Source organism: Meleagris gallopavo, chromosome 2, assembly GCF_000146605.3.
Source record: "Meleagris gallopavo isolate NT-WF06-2002-E0010 breed Aviagen turkey brand Nicholas breeding stock chromosome 2, Turkey_5.1, whole genome shotgun sequence".
NCBI lineage: Eukaryota > Metazoa > Chordata > Aves > Galliformes > Phasianidae > Meleagris > Meleagris gallopavo.
In genome coordinates this window covers 54357266-54368258 of record NC_015012.2, presented here as the reverse complement: position 1 = coordinate 54368258, position 10993 = coordinate 54357266, and the positions used below count along the sequence as shown (strand labels likewise).

Genomic DNA, 10993 nt, shown 5'->3' with positions numbered 1-10993 from the left:
TCTTCCCATTTGGGATCAATAATTGATACTGTGCAAAGCAGAAAGTATTTCTAATTTTCTTAGTGTAGCCACACAGTCATAAACACATCTGCAAAACTATTTGTTAAACATAATTACTAACATAGTTGCTAAAATGTACTGTATCAAATTTCCATTCCATTAAGGATTGATAGCTAAATATAGCACAGTTGAAACATCAAATATCTGATTAATAAGCTGATATCTAAATTAGCAAACTATATTATTAAAAAACATGTAAACCTCTGCTTCCTACTGCGTAAAGCATACTTGCTTTGAAAAAGGAGACATCAGCTCTTACAGCTGTAGTTCTGGATGTAGTTTTTCACAAGATAGATCAGTTGATTAAAATATTACATTTTTCTGAGTCGGAATATCTTTTGCTTTCAATTTAACCTTTCATTACTCATCCTCTAATTAAAGTTAAGCTTGTTTACACTACAATATCAAGATTTCCTGCAATGTTAAAAGCTACATTCGGGCAAAATATTTTTAGTTTTGAGAAACAGGTCCAAATTTCATCAGCACCTGTAAGCCTCAATTTAAATAATACCATACCTGGAAAACAGTATGAATTTATTGAATTTGCATATATGCAGAAAGGATGTAATGAAAATAAACACTGTGCAAGATCCTTTTCCCCCCACATCCCTATAATTCCCTAACTGATAAGGAATCACAAAATTTAGGGCTGGCTGAGGTTTGCAGAGACCTCTGTGTTCCTCTGTTCCAACCCCTCCCCAAGTAAGGACTCCCAGAGCAGAGTGCCCAACACCTTGTCCATGTGGCTTCTGATATCTCCAAGGAGGAGATTCCTCAGCCTCTGGCCAGTCTGTGCCAGTGCTCTGTCACCCACACAGACCAGAAGTGCAGCCTGATGTTCAGAGGGAGCTTCTGTGTGCTGGTTTGTGCCCATTGCCTCTTGTTCTGGTGCTGGACACCACTGACAAAAGCCTATCTCCATATTATTTGCATCCTCCTTTCAGGTATTCATAAACACTGATAAGATCCCCTCGAGCCTCCTTTTCTTCAGACAGAACAGTCCCAGCTCCCTCAGACTCTCATCAGAGGAGGTGGAGCCAGAACAGATCTTGAACTGCTTTCAGATGTTTCTGAAGTCCTAAAATTTCTTTTCCGCTTGTCCTTGAAAAGCACATTATTCATAAGCCCTTCTGAAAAGTTCCCAAAATTTTAAGTATTAACACGCTTTCTGTCTTAAAGCAAGATTGAACTCACATTTACAACAGGATTTAAAATGTAATTAGTATTGAGTAGGAGTAGAGAAAAGTAATGCCTCTATAATGATAAGACTTACAAATGTTATGGTAAGGGTTGCTTTACCAATGCTTTGGTAAACTAGTGGTTTCAGGTGGACTTCTATATATTCTGAAAGCTGAAGTCAGCAAATGGGGGAAAATATAATTATAGTCTAGTTGAAGTGTCATTAAAGTTAATGCCAAAAGAAGAATACATTAAAATTAACAGAATCAAAATTTGAACGTAAAGGTGAAGGAGTCCTAAGAACAAAAAACTGTTTTAAGTTACATATTTTCTGTACTTATAATGAGCATGTAAGTTTTCAAAAAACTAAATTGTGTGAAAAGTTTGAAAGGTTAGTAATTGAGTTTCAGCATCTGAAAAGTAAGTGAAAGCGAGAACAGAATCTTAATCTCTGAAGCAAGAAACCTTTGTGTTACCTAGGAAGTCCCTGCGCCTTGTTGCTAATTGCTTCTGGTATCTATGCCCATGCTAATGTAAAACTAAGCTGAGTTTAATCTCTTTCCTCATACAACATAAAATAGCCCTGCATGTGGAAAGAATTAACAAGCACAGGGTTTTTTTTTTGATGTGGGCGTTCTTCCTTAACGCTCATCAATGTTACATATAAACTCCAAAACAACATTTTAATGACTAGTCTCTATGGAAATGTGTAAATAATTTTGGTGTTACAATTTTGTTATTTTCTTTAAATGGTTTTACAAATAAATATTTTGATTCTGTTTAGTAACCTCAGCTTTTTGTACTGAAAGCTGTTTGTTAGGAAATAATACTGTGTAGAAGCTTAGCGTGCATTGATTTATTAGTGAAGACAAAGATTTAATGCAGCTACTTGTCATTTTTAGACTTTCTAACAAAAAGCACGTGATATGTATTCCTGCTGTAGAGACTATGAGCCTTCGTACTAACAGAATGGAAAAAAAGGAAGTGCCTTGTTATTTATAACTTTAGATGAGCTGCAATTGATAGGAGCAGGTTCTAATACTGCAACAGCGTGATGGAAGGAGGATACCATATATATCAATGATATAGCAGATCCATCTCACTCTTCCTTATATTATATCAATTTCTATTAATGTAACACATTATTTTATTATATAAATTTCCATTAATGTCCCACAAGCACAGGGTATTTTGGAGGAGGCCTCTATATGCTTTGAGTGCTGTGTGTGCCTGATGTCACAAGCACATAAAGCTCAAGATTGTCATATATGAGGTTTTCTTCTAAGTGCATCTGTATTTCCACAAGATGTCAGTCTGTAAGAACAGTATTACACCAGGCAGTAACTGCAGCTAATGGTCCGTTTTATTGTTGTTTAATCTTCAACATAATGCAATGTGTCTGAAAATCAGCAGTGGTGCTCTATAAGGAAGTCTCAAAGCCCAAGAGATAATGAGATTTACAAATAAATGCTAAATGCAAACAGAGACATGTCTGGCCCTTTTAAAGCTTTAAATCTGGAAGCTGCTCATTTTGGAACTGAATTAATTAACTTCAGTAAGTAATAAATATGACAAAACTGGTTAATACCAACAGTTTGCAGTCCCGTGCAACGCTTGATAGTACAAATTCAGCCATAGTAGTGTCAGATCAGCATGTACTTCAATTATCTGTAGTCAATTCACCATAAAAATATCATCTACACAGTCAGATAACATAGATAGCAGTGATTTGTCATTGTTGCTAATGAACAAAATAAATTTGAGTTTACACACTGGTGAGGGAGGGGTTGAGAAAGCAACAAGGCTTTAAAACTAGTACCACCTTCACTGGCATGTATTCCCAACATATTCCTCGCAGGACCAATGTCCACCTCAGAATAAGTCTCCTTTTCAAGGAAACCAACTTTATTCTTACATTTTTAGTTGTTTTTTTTTTGTTGTTTTTTAAACATTCCTGCATCTTGTAATGTATAATAAAATTACTCTTTAGCTCTTCCCCTGTGGGGAAAGCTGCAATGTTTACAAGCGGTGCAAATTATCTGGAGATGTAATTGATGTTATTATCTACACTCATCACACTGTAAGCAAGTAAGAGGTCACCTCGTACTTTCTCCTGCTTTCAAGTAACTCACTGGAAGTAATGATTACTAACCCTATTTACTTCATAGCTTTTATTGGTTTCTTGGTTGTTGTTGTTTGTTTAAATTCTGGTCATAAGCAGTAAGTTGCCATTTATTGTTTTAGTCATAGGCTTTTTCCCAGCTTTCTGTGATCCTGCATATTATTGCAACATTGAGCTTTATCTGAAGATGAAGCAGAAGTGGTACTGGTATAGAGTGATGGTTGACTTGCTAAGTCATACAGAAAATGTGTTTTGTTTTATCAATAGCAGCTGCATACAATGATAGCATATGATTTCATCCCTCCTGTAGTAAATGATAGATTAATGTAACTTTAGAATAAGTTCACTTAATTATTCTTTCACTTTTGGGGGCAAAATTTTCCTTTCTGTAAGTAATTATTATTTCATATCTGTGCCCCTGTTAGCATTAGCTTTCAACATTTCTGGTATGTTTGTATTTTAAAATGTTTTGCCCCCCACATTTAAAATAGTTTAGCTTCCATCAAATTTAGAGACATTCTTTCCCCTATGGTAAAAAACAGTAAATATGATAAATGAAGTACTTACATGTACATACTGTCATTTACAGAAGAGATTTCTAAATCCATTGCCTTCACATAGGTAACTTACTCTCTATCATCATCAGGTGTCCCTAACAGAGATTTTGTCTATTCAGTTCAAGGCCTAGCTGTCAAACTTCTCAGTTTGTGCCATAGGATTCAGAGATTCTTTCATTCATAGAGCAGCAGATTGATACTGATTTAATTTTGTTTTATTATTTATTAGTAAATAATCCAAGAGGCAGAAACTTCTAATGGGCATTTCTCAAGATAAACATGACTGACTTGCGGGGCAGTTGCATTTCATCCTCACTGAATGTTAAGAATGTAAGAAAGAATTGAATTCTAAGGGCTTGTCAGATTTAGGAGAGTATATATATAGCACAGAAATGTCTTTCTGATCACTACATTATTTCTGGAATTCAACCTACTACTAACAAGTTGTTTTAGCACCTCATTCTCTGTCTGATTCTGTAATGTGGATGAGCTGGATTAGGTTAGTGCCAGCACTGATAGGGCTCCACCGCGTAGAAGAGGTGCACTTAACTCCTTTGCAAGTGCTGAATCATTGAACAAACGTTATGTAACATACAGACTTTAACTATCTTGCCACTTTCAGCCTCTGCTCCAAATACTTTTCTTCAGGTTGCCAGAGACTTTGTTCAGAACCTCTTTGAATCAACTAGTCATATATAAATACTGAGTGGTAAGGCTATGATTTCTGGTAAAAGGATGATAGCACACTCCCTCAGAACAGGAAATGCAGTGAGAGTTCCTAGTCTCCTGTAAGGAACTTTAAGTGATTAGTTAGCCCATATGTATGGGGCTGCTGAATCATGGCCTGAACCTTTGACTGATCACCTGAGGCAAGCAATGAGTCAGCCACGGGTGCACAGGTGAAGGCAATTCACCTGTGCTGCAGGAAGGGGTGGAGCCTGGCTCCACCTCTCCTAGACCCATTTAAGAGCTGACTGCCCATGGGGAAGGATCTCTCTGGAGATCCGCTCCATCAGGAGTTCATCTTGCAAGCCCAGGACAGGGTGAGTGACTTTCTCTCATTTCTCCAATATAAATTATATTAGCCAAGTTCCTGGAGATATACACTCACACTATCCAGAATGTTTCTTTTAACAGATGGATCTCATTTGTATTTCATGAGGCTGTGACATATATAGATTATAGTATTAACGTTCATATTACCTTTGGTGAGGAAATGCATTTCATCTGGAAGTATCAGTAAGTCATCTTTTGTTACAGAGCATATTGACCAGCAAATCCCTCACTGTTGGAGATGAAAAGTCCTGAATACTGCGTGATGTCATCCCCTACAAAGTAACAGGAAAAGCGAAGGTTAATATAAAAAGTGTGTGGCCAATAGATTGTGTATATATTTGAAAAAAACCCCAAACCTTGACAGGTGCTGAGCTAGATGTTAATTAATCTTGTCCGCAGCTGATGCACTCCTTTTTAAGATCACTCTATGCTACTGAGTTTTCAGCAAGGTGTTTCTTGGGAACATTGGTTAAAGAGATTTATAGGTTAACAATGGATTGTAATTGATTATTGTGCACAAGTATCTAAGGACAATATGGCAGATCAGTTTTCCGTATCTCAGTGTCTCATTTTTTTTAGAGAGTATTCTGGGATTTCTTGGACAACTCTTTTTGCATTTTTAAATGCTTTCTTCTTCGTATTTTAAAAAAAGTATACATTGCCCAAGATCTCTCTGTATGAGCTTGATCTTCTGCCTGCAAATGACTCGATGCCTATTTTTTAATGCTGAATATAATTCATAAGAAATGTATCAGTAGGGTTTTTTTGCATATCATATTTCATCTGTCATCAGGAGGCATAAGTAGTTCTTTACTTTGCACGTAACTCATGTATCTGTTTTTTCAACAAAACAATAACTACTAGACCAGTTTGGATTATTTCTGAAAAGATTTTTACATGTATATTTGTTTGATATTTTTTCGACATCATTTAAAAAGAAATGCCCATAGCATTATTCATTGAAACAATGTCACTACAATATTTTCCTTTGTTTGCCAGTGAAATGAAAACTCTTTACAGTTCCTTAGGGCATGTTAGCCTAAGAATCATTTTTTCTTTATATAACTCTGGTATGCATTTTGCCACACAGTCTGGAAATCTTTGAAGTGATTGATGGTATCTTATCCCTTATTCTTTTTCTAAGTATTCTGTATCAGAGTCTCTCCAATCTTATCAAATAGTTACAGCTATTGATATTTAGTAGGTCAAAATCATGTCTTCCTTTATTTCTTGAACAACTTCTAACACGGAGTTGCTAATTCAAACTCAAGTCTCCAAAAACTAACACCAGAATTATATGTGCTCCTGAATTAGCCCACTGCTAGCAACTAAGGAATTACTAGAACTGCTGTGGTATTTGAGCCTTCTTTTTGTGTTACACAGTAGAGTTCATTGCTCTTTGGAATTCTGTCTTTGTAACATGCCACATTCTTTATACTAAGGAACAGATACTAAACAAAATCAGAATAAAAATGTGTCAATATATGGCTGTTAATTAAAAAAAAAAACCTACAAAGCATTTCTTATACATCTCTGTTTCAGACTCTGTTCTGATAATTTGTGGTAAAAATTATTGTGTAATAGGAGTTTTTTGTTGTCGCCTTTCTTCTTTTTTGGGGATCTCCCTTCCTCTCTCACTTCTCTAACTCTTTAGTTTCATCAGCATTCTCAAATCTGAGCAGTTTAAAGTGAAAGGGCTTGCTGAAATCTATCCATCCCCTTTAGTATGAATTGATAGCACCACTGAGAACTTTTAATTTATTGAGGCAGTAATTATAGTTGAAATTTTATTAAGATGTTCTACCTAACAAGTGATTTAGTAGTTTGAAAAGTGGCTTTCTTTTTCTGCTATCTATTATTTCTATCACTTTTGTTTCGTATCCATTATGTATTTTAAAGAGACTGCCCCCTTTCAGATAAGAAAGTCTGAAGGAAGAAACCAATTATCTTTAGTGTGTAGTCTCACGTAATCTTGATCTTGTGAAATGTTTATCCATGTTCTATGCACATGGTAGTTACAAGGACTGCTGAGACCTAGAAAGAGAAGTCCAGTTCTGTCTTTAGCATGGGATCTGTCTTTCCTCCATCTTCTGAGGTTTAGCACCTCTTATTCAACCCACGAAAAACTTTGACTTCACTTTCCATATTCCTTACTCATACTTTTCAGGTAGCATCTTTAACACAGTTCTCTAACTTAAATATGGTTGTATTTTGAGAGACTGATAGGGAATACTTGACCTTGAAGCAAGTGTAGAGGACCATGATTTCTAGATAATTTCTTTATATCATGCCCTTCAGAATGAGATTTTCCATGTCTTCCAAGTTTCTTTGTCACTTTTTTGTCTCTGTACTGATGACAACCCTATTAATGTGATAGTTCTTTAAAATGTCGTAGCGCCTCTCTGTATTTAGTCTTCCATTGAGCTTAATTCCTTATTTTCATGCTTTTCTTGGTCTGCTTTAGTACAGGTTCTCTCACTTGTTTCCTTAGGTCTTTTAGAAGCTAAACCAGTGACAATAATTCAGACAACAGCATTGCCTCTCTCCAGAGAGATTTACACGTTGAGTGTGTATCGCCTTTTTGCATATTGATTTCAGGCCTGTTTCTGGTTACTTTGGTAGAAGATAGCAAACAAATCTGCTTCTTTTAGGTCTGTCACTAGCTGAAGGAAAATCCCATCTGTGCTTGTGTTATAAAGCAGTATGTTGTAACATATTATGATTAGAAAGTGCCAGGAAGAGATAGAGGTGGAGCAGGATAAGCAAAAGAGTAATCTGTCCCTCTGGAAAGGAAGAGTGATGCTCTGTGCAAGACCAGCTGGACACTCTCTCTCAGTTATATATATGCATATATTACTGAGACTCAAGGAACAGCTGGAAGTTTTGGAAGGTGTTAACAGAGAACTTGATCTCACTGTACCTTGGTTGCTCTGAGCACAAATCATGGGCTTTGTTATTATCAAATACCACACTCCAAGTGTGCAGCTCATTACCAGTCACTATCATGGTCTTGTGTCATCATTTGACACAAGACAGGTAAGTGGCAGAACATACCCCTGAGGCCACTGTTTTGATCAAATTTGAATGTTTCACCCAGGATTAAAATAATATGAACTTATGCAAGCCTGCAGGCCCAGGTTCCTATAAGTCAGTAGTAGAGTAGTTCAGTAGTGACAAGTGCATCTAAATGGATGTCTGTCCTCCACCCAACTTCATACTTATCCTCAAAGCATTATTACATTCCAGTGCCATGTCACAAACTGTGTGGCTATAAAATAGTCACTAAGGGTACCATGCCATCAGAAAGCCTTGTAACAAACCTACAGGCCCAAATCAGTCAAAGCATCATCAACTTTCAGAAGAAAAGGCAAGCTCCCTTTTTTGGGGTCTGACTCAAAGTTGATAACTATGACTAGGATATATATATAGTCTAGTTGCAGGTATTCGGTGTATGCCCAGGAAATTCTCTGGCTTGTCTGGTTTGATGGGAGTTAGTTAGTCTTTAGTTTGTCTGCCAGAATAGGCTTCCACTTCTATATGTCGTCTTTTCTCTTTTTTTATTACCATGGTATTTATAGGGCAGAATGTATACACAACTTCCTCATTTTAGAGGACTCAATGAAAATATCTCAACTAGATAGTGATAAACAATAATTGGTTACAATCAAAACATTTGGCAAAGATAAATCAGTTCTGACTGCATTTTGACTGAAAAGAATCAAAGCTGGAATAATCCGGTCGAAGCCAGGTAGAAGTATTTTTGCCTTCAAGTATCAAATTTATCTGTGGACAGTAGTGGCTTGCTGTGTGAGAAGACACAGATTAGAAAATGGTGTCTCAGCACAGATTTCAGCATCTGAAATCAGACAATATTTGTGTTTATTGAAATATTTCATTGTTTTTGCTACAATGTGTGCTGCAGCAGTGTTTTATAGATCGGCTAGCATCCACAAGGGTGAATTGTGTTCTGTAGGGAAATTGTATACCTTAGTTTTGGTGCATTGAGTTTTGGTCCATTCCTACTTTATTAAAAGACTGGTAAAATTAGACTGGAAATTTTCACTATTGCTAGATGTATGTCTGCACATATATAAGTTATTCAACTACTTGCAGATCTCTGTTATAAATTTTGGACAGTTTATCATTTCTGTATATACTGGCTACTGGCTTCTACTTCAGAACACATCCACCAATAATCTTGAGGTAATTTTCTTCTGAGTGATCTGGGGTTTCAGTCTTTTTTGCATCTGGCACTGCATATTCTTATCTCATCTTTGTAATTCCAGCATTCTTGCTAGGTCTGTGAAACATCTCTACTATTGCCTGACCATTTAAACAGAGACTATGCAGCCATAAGTTTCCACCACTATATAATTTCTTTTGGATTCTTCCCAGTGTACTTTTAAAATGGACCTGTAACTAGTTTCGCTGATGTTTCTGAATGTCTTGAGGATCAAGTTAAGTTTACATATTTTCATTCTCCAAGGTTGTCTCAGCTTAGAATTCAGCTATGCACATCAGTAACTTGTATAAAACACATCTGTGTATTTTGGTAAGATTAATGTGCCTTAGAACTCTGGTATGTGGCTCTCGGTAATCTCAGTGATTATAAATACCTAATGATCTCTTCTTCTTTAAGAATAATACTTAAGCAACTTGACATGCCATCATGCCATTGCACATCTTTTTTTTTCTTTTTTTTCCCTTCCTTCTTGGTAGACTCTGGGAGTTTATTTGGTATTCGGAATAGTTCAGCTGGAACTGATCTACAAGATTATTAAATTGAACTGCCTGACCAATTGAGGGCTAGCTAGTACTCAGTTGGCCTCCTCATCAATTGGTGCCAGTAGGCCTGTACCTCTGCTGAATTATCTTTACCTTTTGTTTGGTGCTCTCTGTGAAGGGTTTATAAGTATCATATCACAGTTATAAACTAGTTCAGTTGAGATTCATTTGCTTGCTTCCCAATGGCAGAAATATGACTGTGTTATTATACTAGAAGGTGATAGGGCTCTCTGAAAACCCTTCTAGAACATGTATTACTGTCTGAAACAGCTAGCTATACTAATTGATGCTGGAGTCGATAAATTAGTAGCTACAGATAACAGCAACAATAGTGTTGTTCTTCCATTGCAGATGTTAGTCTAAATTGCAATTTCTAAATTCTTTATCTGTCTACTTGCATCTGAAATGAAGAATGATTTCCTCATCCAATAGAATTTTTCAGTACTTGTCTATGGTATTGCAAAATATTATTTTTTGCTATATCTGTAGTCTTTATTTGTGGGTACTTAACAGTTTAGTACTTTTACTTACACTACTTGAGTTTTGCCTTGCTTCACTGGATGCCAAGCCATTGTTGTTTTTCTTAGTCAAGAGAAGAAGCCTTTTTCCATTTGCTTGACTATACTTTATATGTTCCTTTACTTACAGAATACTATTGAAAGTATATGATGTGAGTCAGTTTGTTTGCTTCGAGATGAAATACACCTGTGGACTGAATCCTTCAGAAACATCTTGCTATTTTTTAACTGCTTTGCTGCAGCTGTGACAGACTATTATTTTCATGGATAATTTTTTGTTGTTCCTGTATTTGTATTACATTATATATATTCAGGAATATATGTGTGTATATATACATATATGCAATATATTATCTATCTCATATTTAATTTTGTTAGATCCCTACATTTTCTTTATTTTTAGTTCTGGAAACAGTCACTTCTACAGCGATTTTTGCATAATTTTCATATTCTTGCATGTTCTTCTATTTGCAATTAGTTGCAAATAGAAAAAAATTAAAAATAAAAATAGAAAAAATTATTTGCAATACCATCATCTTGAATTTGATTTATCATTGCATTATGATACATTAAAAAAAAGTCATTGTTGTAGAATGTACACTATTGGGATAATCACAGAATCACAGAATTGTAGGGGTTGGAAGGGACCTCTAGAGATCATCGAGACCAACCCCCCTGCCAAAGCAGGTTCCCTACACCAGGTCGCACAGGTAGGT

The 10993-nt window shown here is 36.0% G+C and overlaps 1 long non-coding RNA gene across 2 annotated transcripts; it reads left to right on the top strand.

The window, feature by feature from the left end:
* The first annotated feature begins 4920 nt into the window (after nucleotides 1-4920).
* LOC109366098 lies at nucleotides 4921-10701 on the top strand. Of its 2 annotated transcripts, none has more exons than XR_002112180.1 (3): nucleotides 4921-4961; nucleotides 5179-5271; nucleotides 10408-10701. It is a non-coding gene; the product is annotated as an uncharacterized LOC109366098 (long non-coding RNA). The 2 variants fall into 2 exon arrangements; XR_002112179.1 differs by having other exon boundaries at nucleotides 5179-5284.
* Nucleotides 10702-10993: the final 292 nt, after the last annotated feature.